The following is a 13,443-nucleotide window of genomic DNA, read 5'->3' as shown; positions in this document are numbered from 1 at the left end:
ACAGGTGCCGCCAGTTGCAAATCCACACATCCTCCGCTTAGTGACACCAGGCAGAAAAGCCTTGGTTTCTTTCACCTTCCGCAAGGCGGCAAGGCCCAGACAACTGGTGATTGGCCCAGCTGAGGTCACATGCCTCTCGTGGCCCTATCACGGCGTCGGAGAGCGTGGGGCATTCTGATTGGCCAAGCCTGGGCGGAAGTCAGGGGAGCAGGGCAGCAGGCCCTCCAACCGGAGGTGTCTCATATCCCAGGAGGGGTTCCCCGGAGGGATTCCCCGGAGGAATAGCAGGTGTTACCCCAGGAAGAAAGAAATGTGCTCCGAGGCCGAAAGCAATAATTGCCCATTCTCACACAAGGGGTTTTCTTGTGTTCCTCATTCCTGCAGCCAGTGCTTTTGCACGCACGTCTCCCTCTCAACCTATTCCTTCGGTTGTCTCCTTAGTAGTTGTTTCCTGGAAGTGCTGTCCTCACGCCGAGTCTAGGCAACGGAGGAGTCCAGGGTACCTCGAGGCCGCTGTACACAAAGCCACCTTGTGAGGACAGTGGCTTCCCATGGCTCTTGCACGCTTTGGGGAGCTCTGTGCCATAGGGCTGCTCCCCTGGAGAAGTGCTACGCAGACCCCGCCAGATCACCGTGCACGTCTGAACTCAGACCTGAGGACCGGGTGAGTAGCAGGCCCAGTCCGATTTCATGCGTGAGGCGCTAGCTCTTCAGCTAGCGTGGCGCTGCCCCGATGCCCAGTTCCCTGGCTGTGTTCGGACGTCAGGCCCAGGCCAAAGCCCCCTGCGGCCCCACGCAGTGCCCTCAGCATTTGCAGCATCCGTGTGGAGGCTACAGGTCCCAGGGCCACACTGTTTTGAAGGCCCTGCATGCTTCGTTTTCGTGCAACACAGAGTTAGGGTCTAGGTTCAGGTTATTATCAATAGGCCATCCACTTACATGAAAGTCAGTGGGCTGGTCCCAAGTTGGGCAGGGTATAGTGTGATTCTTCACTGTGTGGGACCGTCCTGAGTTTGCAGAGTACCAGCACCCCTTGCACCTGACCACTGAATGCCAAGGACTCCCCTCCATCGTGAAGGCAACCCAAACTATGCCAGCCATTGTCTAAGCACCTCCCAGGGGGCCGTCGACACACTGTGCCTCAGCTTTTGAAGACTGAATGGGAGCTTACCTCTCCCCACACCCCCCAGTTCTGCCAGTATCCTCATGACTTCACTGTCCTCATGGACAACCCCTCCAGGAATGGAGGGAGCACCGTGTAAGTGGTGGGAGGGTTGGCCTTTGTTTCGCTTAGAACTTTTCCAATACCTGCTCACCATTTTGGAAAACCACTGAGAACAAAGCCCCTGGAGATCTGTTCATGCCACACACTACATTTGTAGCCACGGTGTTCCCGGTGATTCCACATTCACATACGAGCATGTGGCCCCTTCATTGTGTCTTCAGAGCAGTCATGCCTGAGAATTTACATACGGATACACAAGTGTATCATCATGCATTGTTCTCCCTGTTTCTTCTTTATATTAGTCTCGGGGCCTTACTTAGAACGTTTTTGACATTTGAACAGTTTAGACATTCGAAACTATAATATTGTAGGTAATCTTACCTATGCATTTATTTCAGGAGAGTAAAGGAGATGTTAGGAAACATTTGTGAGAAATATGTGTTGGGTGTGATAGCATTGAAAATGACAGCTTTAGAAGCTTGCCAGATGTCAGCAACAAGAAGGGATATTTTTTTGTTCAGAGCTATCTTACTTTCCTTAAATAACAGACCCATGGTAAAAACGTAACCTGCCTTGGGCCAGGCTTATCGGTCTTGGATACTACTGGGGACCCAGTGGCAGTTAAACTTCAGATTTTCTACCTTTTCCCTCACAAGCATCACACCTAGACTTCCCTGCTCCCCAGATGGCCAGCCCCAGAGAGAAGAGTCCTGGCAGGGCCAGGCTCACATGGGTGCAGAGAGCGGGCTCCTCCTGCACTCATCAGTGGTCTTTATCACTCGCTTTTCCTGGGGTCTTATCAAGTCCCTCATTTTTTTCCTGAAGCCCCTTACGGCTCTGAAAGTCTCCTACTTCATGGGCCTAGGATCAGATTCAGGGCAAGCATGTGGGCTCCCCAATCCCCCACTTCCCCAGGTCTTTCCTGACATGTTCCTCGACCAGGGCCAGTCTGGTTGCAGAGCCTGGCCAGCCGGAGTTGGTCTCCGAAGCAACAAAGCCCTCCCTCTCCATCCTGCGGAAGGAGAGCTGGGAGCCTTCTCGGAGTCCCAAAGCCATTCTCCTGCGCGAGCCACCTCTGCTGGGCTGCACGGGGTCGTGTTTGTCCTGAACACAGAGGAGCAGAAACAGGAGGGGTTCGTTGGGGTTCCGAGCACAGGGCCTCTCTCACGCCTCCACTTGAACCATCTCTGGATTTTGCTGCCTTATCCTGTGGCCTGCATGTGAGTGGGTCGAATAGAAGATCTTCCTCTGCCAGCCTGGAGGCCAGCTCCTGTGTGTCTCTATGTTTCTGCATCCCAGACACACACAGTTCCAGCTCCCAAGGCAGCATTGGGTGATTTGGATTTTCCTGCGGGTTTGTGAGACGACAGAGGAGTGCTAATGCCCCCCCACCCCCGTGCTCCTTTGCCCAGCTTCTGCCTGCCTGCAGCACGTCCCTCCTCTCTCTGCAGCCTCTCTTCCTGGCTCTCTCTCCATGGTGGTTCCATTCTCTCTCAAAATCAGCATGCAAAACCCCGGCACCAGCCAGATAGAGGCTGCTGGTCATTCAGCAGCCTGGGAGGGCCTGGGTTCACCTCCCCACTCTCTCCTGCTCAGCAGATGCTGTGGTCTTCAGCAAAGTGCAGTCGATGTGCTATCTGCTTATGTCCCAGGGGCTATTTGGGCTCAAGCCCCGCCCACTGCCCCCTCCTCCCTCCGCTCCCCAGTCTTGCTTCACCCCTGAAGCTTCGCTTGGGGATGTGCTCTCCAGCACCGGCCTAGCTGTTCAGCTACTCTTCCCTCCACGGCCTCTCCTTGGACCCCAGCCAGCCCAGGGGGACCTTCAGGGGTTACCAAAGCCTTTGGGCGGTGCCCAGGAGCTAAGGGCTAGGAGACTGCTGCGGAGGCAAACCCGCGAGTCCTGGGACTCCCCAAGCACCAAGCCAGCAAGCTGTACCTTCTGCCGGGGCTCCCGGTACCCCTTCTTCCAGGCCTATCGATCCATGTCTCTCACTCCCTCACTCCCAAAGGGGCAAGTGGAGTGACTGCTCTACCTACTTCAGGCCCCCTCCCCCAGGAGAAAGGCAGTGTTTGCCATGCTCCTTTCCCACGGGCACAGTCTGCTATAAGACGCCCTTCACGGCCGCAGTCCGGACGTGTTCGCAGGCCAGGAGAGAGTGGAGGGTTTTATGCCATAAAGCCCTGGACTGTTCGGAGTTCTCCCGGAGACTGCCAGACTTTTGCTGAGGCATAGGGGTGCCGAGAGACCCAGTAATCCCAATGGACCACTCCAAAGACAAAGTAGGGAGCAGTAGCTAGCCAGGTTCGGGACCCTCGGATGAGGGGCTTCTCTCCCTCTTCCCCGGGCTTCACTTATTGAGAACCTGACTACATCACCACCAGCTCCCTCTGATGCCAGCCCTGATTCTAACCTCCCTTTCTTGCTCCTCACTGAGAGCTAGAAAGCAGGGGGCCCCTCCAGATTCTGGGGGGTCTAAAATCGTTCAGGAAAGCCTAGCTAAATCGTTCCCACACTGACTGGTTTCAGCCCTCCCAGGTTCTCAGGGCCGAGCTTGTGCACCTTGTCGAACAGCTCACCCCGAATATTCCCAGAGATGGTGCACACAGTGAGAGCGCCTCCCCACCCCGGGTGACCTGGGTTTACTAAGTCAGCGCTGGAAGGCAGCTCTGCGAGGCGCTGTCACAGCCACCAGGCCAACAGGACCACAGACACTTGGGTTGGTTCCTCAGAAGCAAACCCTCAAAGGAGGATTGGAATGCAGGTGATCTAAGAGTTCCCAGGAAAAACTAATGGGGGCGGGGGGGGGGCTCAAGTGAGGTGGAATATTGAGCCAAGTTCTACAGAGGGTAACTGTGGCTTCATCCCACAGTGGGCTTTGGGGGTGGTGTAGGCACCCCCAGGATTGCCCTGACGGGGAGCAGGGGAACCCCACAGTCACTGGTAAAGGCTGCCACTGCCCCAGGTCAGTTCTCAGGCTCTCCCCTGAGCCCAGTGTCTGGCTGAGATGGAGTGCAGGCTGCTGGGTGGGAAAGCCCTTGGGGAGCTGGTGTGCAAAAAACGGTCCAGGGGAACGTGGGCAGAGCACTGACCGCGCCAGTTGCAGCCCCTCTCCTGTTACTTCTAGGGCCGACTTGAGAGCTGAGACCTGCCGTGCTGCCTTACTCCTCTGGCACGTTCTAGCTGCTCCGCTAATTCATCTCCCATCCTAGGGGCGGAGCGCCTTGTTGCTCCGTCGCCTGTTCCCCGGCGTCTGCTCAGCCAGCAGGTGAAGCAGGACTGGACCCCAAACTAGTCTGGGTGTATCTCCCCCCAACTCCTTCCCTCTCCAGGAAAAGATCCAACCCCTGAAGGAATTGTAAGTCCGTCAAGGCTGGACCTTCCTACTTCCTCATAACGGGGGGACACAGATCCCTTCTACATGAAAGGTAGCAAGGGTAGCCCCCCAGAGCAGGCAGCCTCTAGACAGGTGGGGTCTGTCTTGGACAGAACCGTCCTCTAATCCATCAACCATTGGTGGATTCCCCTGTGCCCCCTCTGGTCCTCCTACCACTTTCCTTCCGTGGTACTCTTTTCTTCCTCCTTATCCTCTGCTGTCTCCAGATCGAGGGTTGTAGAGAGGCCTTGCCACCCCCCCATGGACAGTCGTGAGTGTTTCACCCTGGCCTGGGATCAAGGCATCACTGGACTCCCAAGGGTTACCAGGCACCCCCCTCACCATCTGTCTCCCCACCGCATCCTCTCAAGGGGAGGGCTGGCTTTTCCCTGGCTTCACTGGAGCATTTCCTCTTCAGCTGGCTGTGGGGTTTAGGGTCAGTGTCCTCAAATGTCTTTCCCATCCATCCAGGTCTCCCTTGGCTAGAAGCGTAGGCGGACGCACAATCTTAAGAGCTCTGGCCTCTGGCTGCGTTCTATAACCTGTCAGGGACCCTGAGCGCCCCCCGCCCCGTGGGGGGTTTCCTTTAGTGCTAAACTGTCTCTTGCCTACCTGGGGCCACCAGATCCATCATGCAATCCAGTCTCCAGTCTGCAACCCTGGCTCTGTACATGGTGAACTAGCAAGAAACCTCTCCATTGTGTTGACAACGTTGCTTTGCGTAGAAGGGCAATGTACTGGCTCGTGAACTGAAAAGTCACAAGGGCAGTTAGCTTCAGGATCAGCCGGATCCAGGTACTTAAACAAAAGGTTGGTAAACTACAGACTGTAAGCCGCGTCTAGCCCGTCGCTTGCCTTATAAATAGCTGCTTATTGGGACGCAGCCATGTTTACTTGTTACCTATTGCCTGTGGCTGCTTTCAGCGTGCAGCCGCAGAGCTGAGTAGTTGCAACAGAGCCGGTATAGCCCGCGAAGCTGAAAATATTTGCTCCTGATCCTTTATAGAAAACTCTGCCAAGCCCTGGCTTAAACAAGATCGTCGGGGAATCTACCTCTCTCCTTGCCTGAAGGTGTCGTCAGTTCCCCTCAGCCCTGACCCCTACGCGGCAGAGACAGAGTGGCTGAGGTGCGGTTCCCCAAGTGACGATCGGAGTGTGGTCAGCCGGAGGATAGATGGCTTCTGAGCAGGCCAAAACAACAGATGTCCGCTCTCCAGGCTCTGGTCTTGTTTTCCGTGCGGTGTTACATCCAGCTGCCGCGGTGACGAACCGTCAGCCACCTGGAGTTTATCCTTCAGCTCGGTGGCATACGGGGTGAGACTGTCCCCGTGTGTCCCCTTGTTGTCAAGCCCAGAGTAAGATCGACAGTGGCCGTGGCTCGGGCACAACTATCGCGATAGAGGAGAGCAGGGTCCGGGGCAGATTGGATTGGCCCTATACCAGCAGCCCTGGTGCTTCGGATCTGGATGGAGCATTGCACACACGTTTAATAAAGTTCTGCTCAATCCCCTGGCTTGGGATCCCTTAGGGGGAGCAGTCCCAGCCTTGCCATTACAACGCTGCGGGCAAGACCATCCTCAAAATCTCACAACTTCTTGGCGGGGATGTTTAAAAACGGGAAAGCCATAAACTGAGAGCCTCTCCCACCACACCGCTGCCGCAGAGGAAGCTTCTTGATCCCTGGTGGAAGACCCAGGCACAGGAGGAACTGTCTGGTCCTGATTTTGACGGTCTGGTTTCAGAAGACGATGATCAAGGCACACGGAGCGCACCACTCTGCGTCGTCTCCAGAGGGGCTGCTTGGTGAGCCGTGTGGCCCACGCAGTGCTCTGGGCGCAGGTGTCCCATTTTATTTGGACGTCCTCTGCCATCGTGGGCCAGAGGAGCCGTGCCCTAATTAGCCCCAGCATCTGTTCCCTCCCCAAGGCCCCGAAATCATCCTGCGTGGCCCTCAGCGCTGCGGGGCAGCCTCTCTGAACCAGTACCAACAGCTTCCACGGTTCGTTTATGAAGCACACGGATCCTGCGCACTACCCGCGAGTCAGGGCGGTCTCTGTCGTCCCCAGAGTAGGACGCTCAGGCCGGAAAAGGAGTTTTGTATCCTTCCTGCCGAAAGGACCCATTTCTTCCCCTTCTCTGTCAACAGCTGCTCACTTCCGGTAAAGTTCCTTGCTCCTTCCCCACCTCTATCTGGGGATGTGGGTCACGTAATTCAAGGTCGCAAGGATAGCTTTGGAGGGTTGCCCCAGGCTGTCAGCCGAGCCTCTTCTCCAGACCCCTCTGCCGTTCCAGCTGGCCTGCACTCCCTCATGAAAGATGGTCTCAGCGACCCGAGGATGTGACCTTTGTAACCTAGCAGCTGCGCCTTCAGAGCATATGAACACGCTGGACTTACTCTGGCATTCCCGCAAGTATCTGATTCAACCCTAGGAAGGGAGGCGGCTGGCGGCCCACCCTGGGGGGGGTGCTCCGTCTTCACATTCCTTAAATATATTCTGGATAATCCGCATCAGCATTAGAAACTCTATAGTCTGCTAACTCTATAGTCTGGGCCTCGCTGCCAGATGGGCTTTGATGAGCGAATATCATCATTTTATTATCCCCACTGACCTAATATAACACTACCTTTCATCCTTTCGTCCTAGACCAAGGTGGTGTGCGTAGCGCCTTCCCTCTAGAGAACCAGGCCTCCTTCATTTCATGTGGTTTAGATGACACTGATCCCCCCTCGGTCCCCACCTCCAGAGCCCAAAGGTAGGTTTATGACACGGGCCCGAAGACCACTCTCTAGTCTTAGTGAGGAGTTCGGGGATGGGAGTGGGGCCAACCTGATTCTTCCCTGGGAGTCTTCTGTCAGATCTGTGAAGAAAATGCCCTGAGTTCCCAGAAAGCACCAGCTGGAGCTGCCTGTGGCCATTTCACTGTCCCCATGGGAGAATAAGTGTACAACAAAGAGAATGAGGCCAACAGGCCAATCCAACCATAGATTAAATAGAGCTGAGAGGTGGACAGACAGAAACAGAGAAAGAGATAGCTCTGGTGACCATGATTTAAGCCCCTGGTCCCAGCCAATTCGGAGCATTTATCCCTTGAGGAAATAAAATATGATAAGCCCCCCCATCTCTTATTTCATCTTTGTTTAGAATTATCCTCGAAACCAGAGGTTTCAGTAACCATAAATAAGGAACCTTAAGAGAATGAGAAGTTACTGGCATGAGGGCTTTTGAGAATGCAAAGCATTGGCTGGATAGAATTTTTTGTGTGGCAAAGATTAGGAGTAAATTGAAAGGTACAAGGAACAGAAAGAGAAAGAGCGAGAGAAGGAGAATATTAACCATATGGAGTTAAGATCCTATTTCAAATTACATTTATTCTGATTTTGTATCTCGTGATGATATTGAGTAGTTTGTATGCAAGAAGGTCTCCTATAATACTCCACTCTAACTACGATGGTTTATTGTGTTATAACCCTTAACCTTGAGACTATGATGCTTGTTTATTGTAGAAAATTGTATTTACTCATCGTAAGTTTGTTAGAGGATATTGAACTTTCCATCAGCCTTGTAATATTTAACCTGCTGGGGATGACTTCAGCGGTCTCGTTTTATTTAACCCGCGGAACAGGAGCAGTAGGGTTTCTTGGCATTTAGGAAACGTAGTGGTAAGTTCTTCCCCCTTGCACACGTTGTGCAAGACAAGCAAGTACTGATCAGAGCAGAGTCATGTTAAAAGCACGATACAGTGGCTAACGCTGTCGGACATAGGAAAGCTTTGAGTTCTTGCCACAGGGAGAACATTGTCTTCCTTTTTTTTCTTTTTTTTTTCTTTCTTTGTAAAAATTTTGTCTATACAAGAAGATGGATGTTAGCTGAACCTCTTGGGGTAATCACTTCACAATATATGTAAGCCCAACCATCATGATACACGCCTTAAACTTACACAGCCACGGATGCCAATAATTTCTCAAAGGGCTTCTCACTTCCACAAACCAGTTGTCTTTTTCCTCTTTCTTTTTAAATTTATTTATTTATTTATTTATGTATTTATTTATTTACTATTTATTTATTATTATTTATTTATTTTTATTTTATTATTATTTATTTTATTATTTTATTATTATTATTTATTTTTTTTAAATAATTATTTATATAATTATTATATATTTTATTTATTTATTATCTTAAGTAATCATCTCTCCACCTAGTGGGGCTGGCACTCATGACCCTGAAGTCAAGAGTCTCTTGTTCTACCGACTGAACCAGCCGGGTGCCGTGAGGCACACATATATTTACTCAACTTTCCCAAGGCCACACCAACTGTCTTTCTTTGCCACGTGCAGTGGAAAGAATCCTAATTAATACACCTCCTGGGAGGGAGTGGTGAGGGACATCTAAGCTAGAAGGGTCGGAAGAGTCAGAGGAGCTCAGACTAGCTGCTCCCTGGGGTTCGGAATACACTGCCCTCTTTCAGGGCCCCGGCCTACGCCAGATATTTTAGAGATTCTTAGGCACTGACGCTGACCTAACATTGATTCCTAGGGCTTTAGGGTGCCCCTAAGGCCCACTGGTTAGAGTGGGAGCGGATGGGGTTGGGGCAAAGGGAGATCTGAACCCGAGTCCACCTTACAGGAGGCCCCGGAAGGTCCCAACCCTATCCTGCCATCATTCGCCTAGTTCCTGAGAGCGTAGCTGGAACGCACAGCACTAGCAGGTCCCGATCCCTGCCCAGATCCCTGACCTGTAGGGATTAAGAGCTTTTTTCATAGGAAGGACCTAATGTGAGTTCCTGGAATCTCCCTCCCTACTGAACAAAATAAATACTACATCCCTGGGACAATTGCAGATGTTAGTGAAAACACTAACAACTTAAAATATACAGAGTTAGTGATTCCCATCACGTTTCTGATTCTCCAGTGTTTTTTGGCTTAGCCAAAGAAGGATGGGTCTTGGGGAATGGCAGTGGGTCATCAGATGTTTCTTCCGTGATGACGGTTTGCAGCTGTAGCTTGAGGTTTGGTCTGGTCAAATGTGTTCGCACAGCTCCCCGCACGGGCTTCCTCCCCTCCACGCCGTCTGTGGCTGTGTGGTTCTCAGCAGTTACACCCTCCAGCAGCTCCGGGGCCAGGCGTGACTGTGGCCCCCACCTGGTCTCTCCTCCCTGTCCCTCTCATGCTGGATGTCCACAGCTCCTCAGTACATTCCTTACTCCTCCTCGGATGCCACAAGGGGGCCCAGAGCTCACTCAGCTCAGGGGGATGGTTGGGTCTGGTCACAGCTGACACCTGCTTTGATCAATACTTCTGGGTGGTTTTCCCTCCAATACCACACTCTAAACATGGCAGGGAGGGGGAAACACCGTTTACCATAAATAAGCGTACTACTAGCCAGAAACACATAACCAAAGAGCAGAAAAATGTACATCATTCTCAACTTCTGACTCGAGCTTTTCTTCCAACCGGTACAAGAGCATCCAGAGAACTGTTTTCAGGGATGGCTGACCCCTAACAGCACCTCCATAAGCAAGGGGCTTTTCTTTTCCTTTTTTTTTTTTTTTTTTTTTTAAGATTTTTATTTGTCAGAGAGCGAGAGAGCACAAGCACAGGGAGAACAGCAGGCAGAGGGAGAAGCAGGCTCCCAGCTGAGCAAGGAGCCCGATGCCGGACTCGATCCCAGCACCGTGGGTTCATGACCTGAGCCAAAGGCAGACGCTTAACCACTGAGCCACCCAGGCACCCCCGCAAGGGGCTTTTCATGCAGGCTCTCCCTGCACCTAAAATGCCCACCCGCTCCACACTGGGAGGAAAGCAGTTCTCTCTCAAACTGTCCCGCTCTCTGCTTATGCTCCACCTGTTTGTGTCCTATCATCCCTTCCTTTCCCTCCTGCAGGAGCCTGCCTCCTTGGACTCTGGGACAAGCTGTCAGTTGTTGGATCCTGGCTGGTTTCACACCAGGTGAGGAGGGGCGGGGTGGGCCTGGGGCCACGGTTAGAGTATCTACGAGAAAGAAAGACCAACTTTCCCGCTACCAGCATCCGTCTCCTCTTGGCACCGGGCCCGTGTGCCATTATGCAGAAAGAGCTGTTGACTCTCCAGTCGGGAGTCACATGGCCACATGGCCCTTTTGTCACTCTGTTCTTTGTATGTCACATGCTTCAGGACGGCAGCTAGGGGCCCACGGGGGACCTTGTAATGCCACCGTTGTTATTTCTATCTCAGAGTGGTTTCCACAATTTCCCCCTGACTTTGAGATGGAATTCCAAATTTCATTACCGCTCAGGCCCGATCAGTCTTCAGTTCTTTGTGCCGTAAATCCGCAAGCTTGGCAGTCAGAGTGAGCTTGTACTCTGGAGCTTGAGGAGAAAGGTTTAATCCAAGACGTAGCCTAGAACCATCACCCGTTAGGTAAAAAAAAATCTCAGATGAGACCCCCCCCACCAGTGCTTTCCTTGAGCCACTGCTTGAAGTCACACACCATGAAGTCCCCTCAGATACAACCTAACTCCAGTGCAACCAGAAGTTTCCGGGAGAGCTGCAAGAGTAGGCTGCGTGGCCCTCCGGACCTCAATCCCCTCAGGCGCATGCTCCCAGAGCACCCCTTTCCCCGGGGCACAGCCTCACTCTCCCTCTCCTCCCCCATCGCTTGGCGCTCTGGCCCCTGCCTGCCAGGCTGGCTCTGGCCCTCCCCACTCTGTGTATCAAAATCCTGCCAGCCTGAATATTCCACTCAGCGAAAGAGAAGCCAGCCAAAGGGCGCTTTGCAAAACAAAAGCCCAGTCATTAGCTAAGCCGCCAAACTAACCAAATGTTGTTCCTCGAGTGTGCCCCCCGTGGGCCTCTGTGTCCCCCACCGCTCCAATGACACAGACCCGCGTCCAACTTTGTCCTATTGTTTCAAATGACATTTCCGCTCCTACCCTCAAACCATCTTTCTGCCCACCCCCTTCTCAATGCGTGCAGTTATGAAAATAGATTGAAAAGTTCCATCCCTTGTTCACTGTGTGTGTTGCCCGTAAATGCTAATGGGGTGAACAGTAATTATCTGGTGCTCAATAATGAGAGGTTTCGTTGTGTGAATAAACTGGGTAGAATTACATCAGAGAACTGACCCTTGACTGATTAGGTCGAGGGGAGAGAAAGGGCTGGAATATACAGAGAAAGAGACCTGTACCACCCCCAGATCAAGGGTTCCGCTGGGGGGTACCTGGGGGGCTCAGTCGGGTAAGCTGATGACTCTTGATTTCGGGTCAGGTCGGGATCTCAGGGTCCTGGGATCGAGCCCCACATCAGGGTCCTCACTAGGCAGGGAGTCAGCTTCAGGATTCTCTCTCCCTCTGCCCCTCGCCCCTCCAAATAAATAAATAAATCTTAAAAAAAAAAAAAAGGGTTCCACTTGTTGCCATTAAATTGAAACCAAATGAAATACTTCTGCTGCCTCACAGTTTCACCTTTTTTTTTTTTTTTTAAGATTTTATTTATTTTTTTGTCAAGGAGAGAGAGCACAAGCAGAGGGGCTGCAGACAGAGGGAGAAGCAGACTTCCCGCTGAGCAGAGAGCCCGATGTGGGACTCAATCCCAGGACCCTGAGATCATGACCTGAGCCAAAGGCAGACACTTAATCGACTGAGCCACCCAGGTGTCCCACAGTTTCACCTTCTCTACATAAGAAACATAGTTTTCTGAATATTTACATTAAATTTTAAGCTCATAACTTTAATAAAGTTTTATTTGAATTAAAAATAAAAAGTTCTGCTCTTGCCAAGGTTGGAACAGAATCACTCTTTCCCCAGCATTCCAAGCTCTAAGCTTACTTGTTTTTGTTAAATGACCCTCTGGCCTAACACTACCCCATAGAACTTTCTGCAGTGATGGAAACATTCTGTAGAGGCACCATCCAATATGGCGGCCACGAGTGCATGTGGCTACTGAGCACTTGGAATGTGGCTGGAGTAACTGAGGAAAATAAATTTCTAATTTTATTTAATTTTAATTAAAATAGCCACAGGCAACTGGTGGCTACCATATTGGGCAACCTGACTCTAGCCTAATTCCACCAATGACAATGAAGGACATCATGTGAAACTGTCAAAGAAAAATCAAAATTACATTGACTCTAGGATAGGGCTCGGGGTGTTCACTAGCCCATATGCTGTCCTCTCGCTAGGAAACATTTTTCTCGGGTCCAAGGACCTAAAGAGGCAAAGCTGCTCTTAAACAACTGGGTCGTTTTGTTTTGTTTTTAATGCTAAAGATGCTATGACTTGCATCTCAGTTAAGTTTCCTTTTTCCTTTGGCTGTCAGGAAGCTCGGCCGAATTTAGACCCTGCCGTGGATACCAACATCACCCTGAGTTCCAGTTGTCCCTTTCCTACCCTGTTGTCTTTTTCACTTGTCTGTTTTGTATTTAGCGTCTCTTTCAATGATTTTTAATACATTTATGGAGTTGTGCGACTATCCCACACACATTTCCATCACCCCAAAAAGAATCCTTGTGCTCATTTCTAGTCGCTCCATATTCCCACAGGCAACCACTAATCTACTTTCTGTTTCTGTAGATGTGCTTTTTCTGGGCATTTTATATAAATGGAATCATATCATATGTGGTTTTTTTGTGTTTGGCTTCTTTCACTGAGCATAATGTTTCTGGAGTTTCATCTGTAGAATCCATCAGTACTTTATTCCTTTTTATCGCCAAATAGTATTCTACTATACGGATATACTACGTTTGGTTTGTCCTTGCCACCAACTGATAAAACATTTGAGTCGTTTTGGCTTTTTTGGCTATTGGGAACACTGCTACCATGGACTTTCGCTTGAGAAGTCCTTCTGCAGACAAATGGTTGCGTTTC

General features: G+C 51.3%; 1 long non-coding RNA gene across 1 annotated transcript; it reads left to right on the top strand.

Annotated features, from left to right (window-relative positions):
* The first annotated feature begins 202 nt into the window (after positions 1-202).
* LOC123001002 (uncharacterized) lies at positions 203-13,191 on the top strand. Its single transcript, XR_006409446.3, has 4 exons — positions 203-664; positions 5,606-7,353; positions 10,485-10,549; positions 12,896-13,191. It is a non-coding gene; the product is annotated as an uncharacterized LOC123001002 (long non-coding RNA).
* Positions 13,192-13,443: the final 252 nt, after the last annotated feature.

This window comes from Ursus arctos, unplaced genomic scaffold (assembly GCF_023065955.2).
Source record: "Ursus arctos isolate Adak ecotype North America unplaced genomic scaffold, UrsArc2.0 scaffold_12, whole genome shotgun sequence".
NCBI lineage: Eukaryota > Metazoa > Chordata > Mammalia > Carnivora > Ursidae > Ursus > Ursus arctos.
This window is presented reverse-complemented; position numbering and strand designations above follow the sequence as displayed.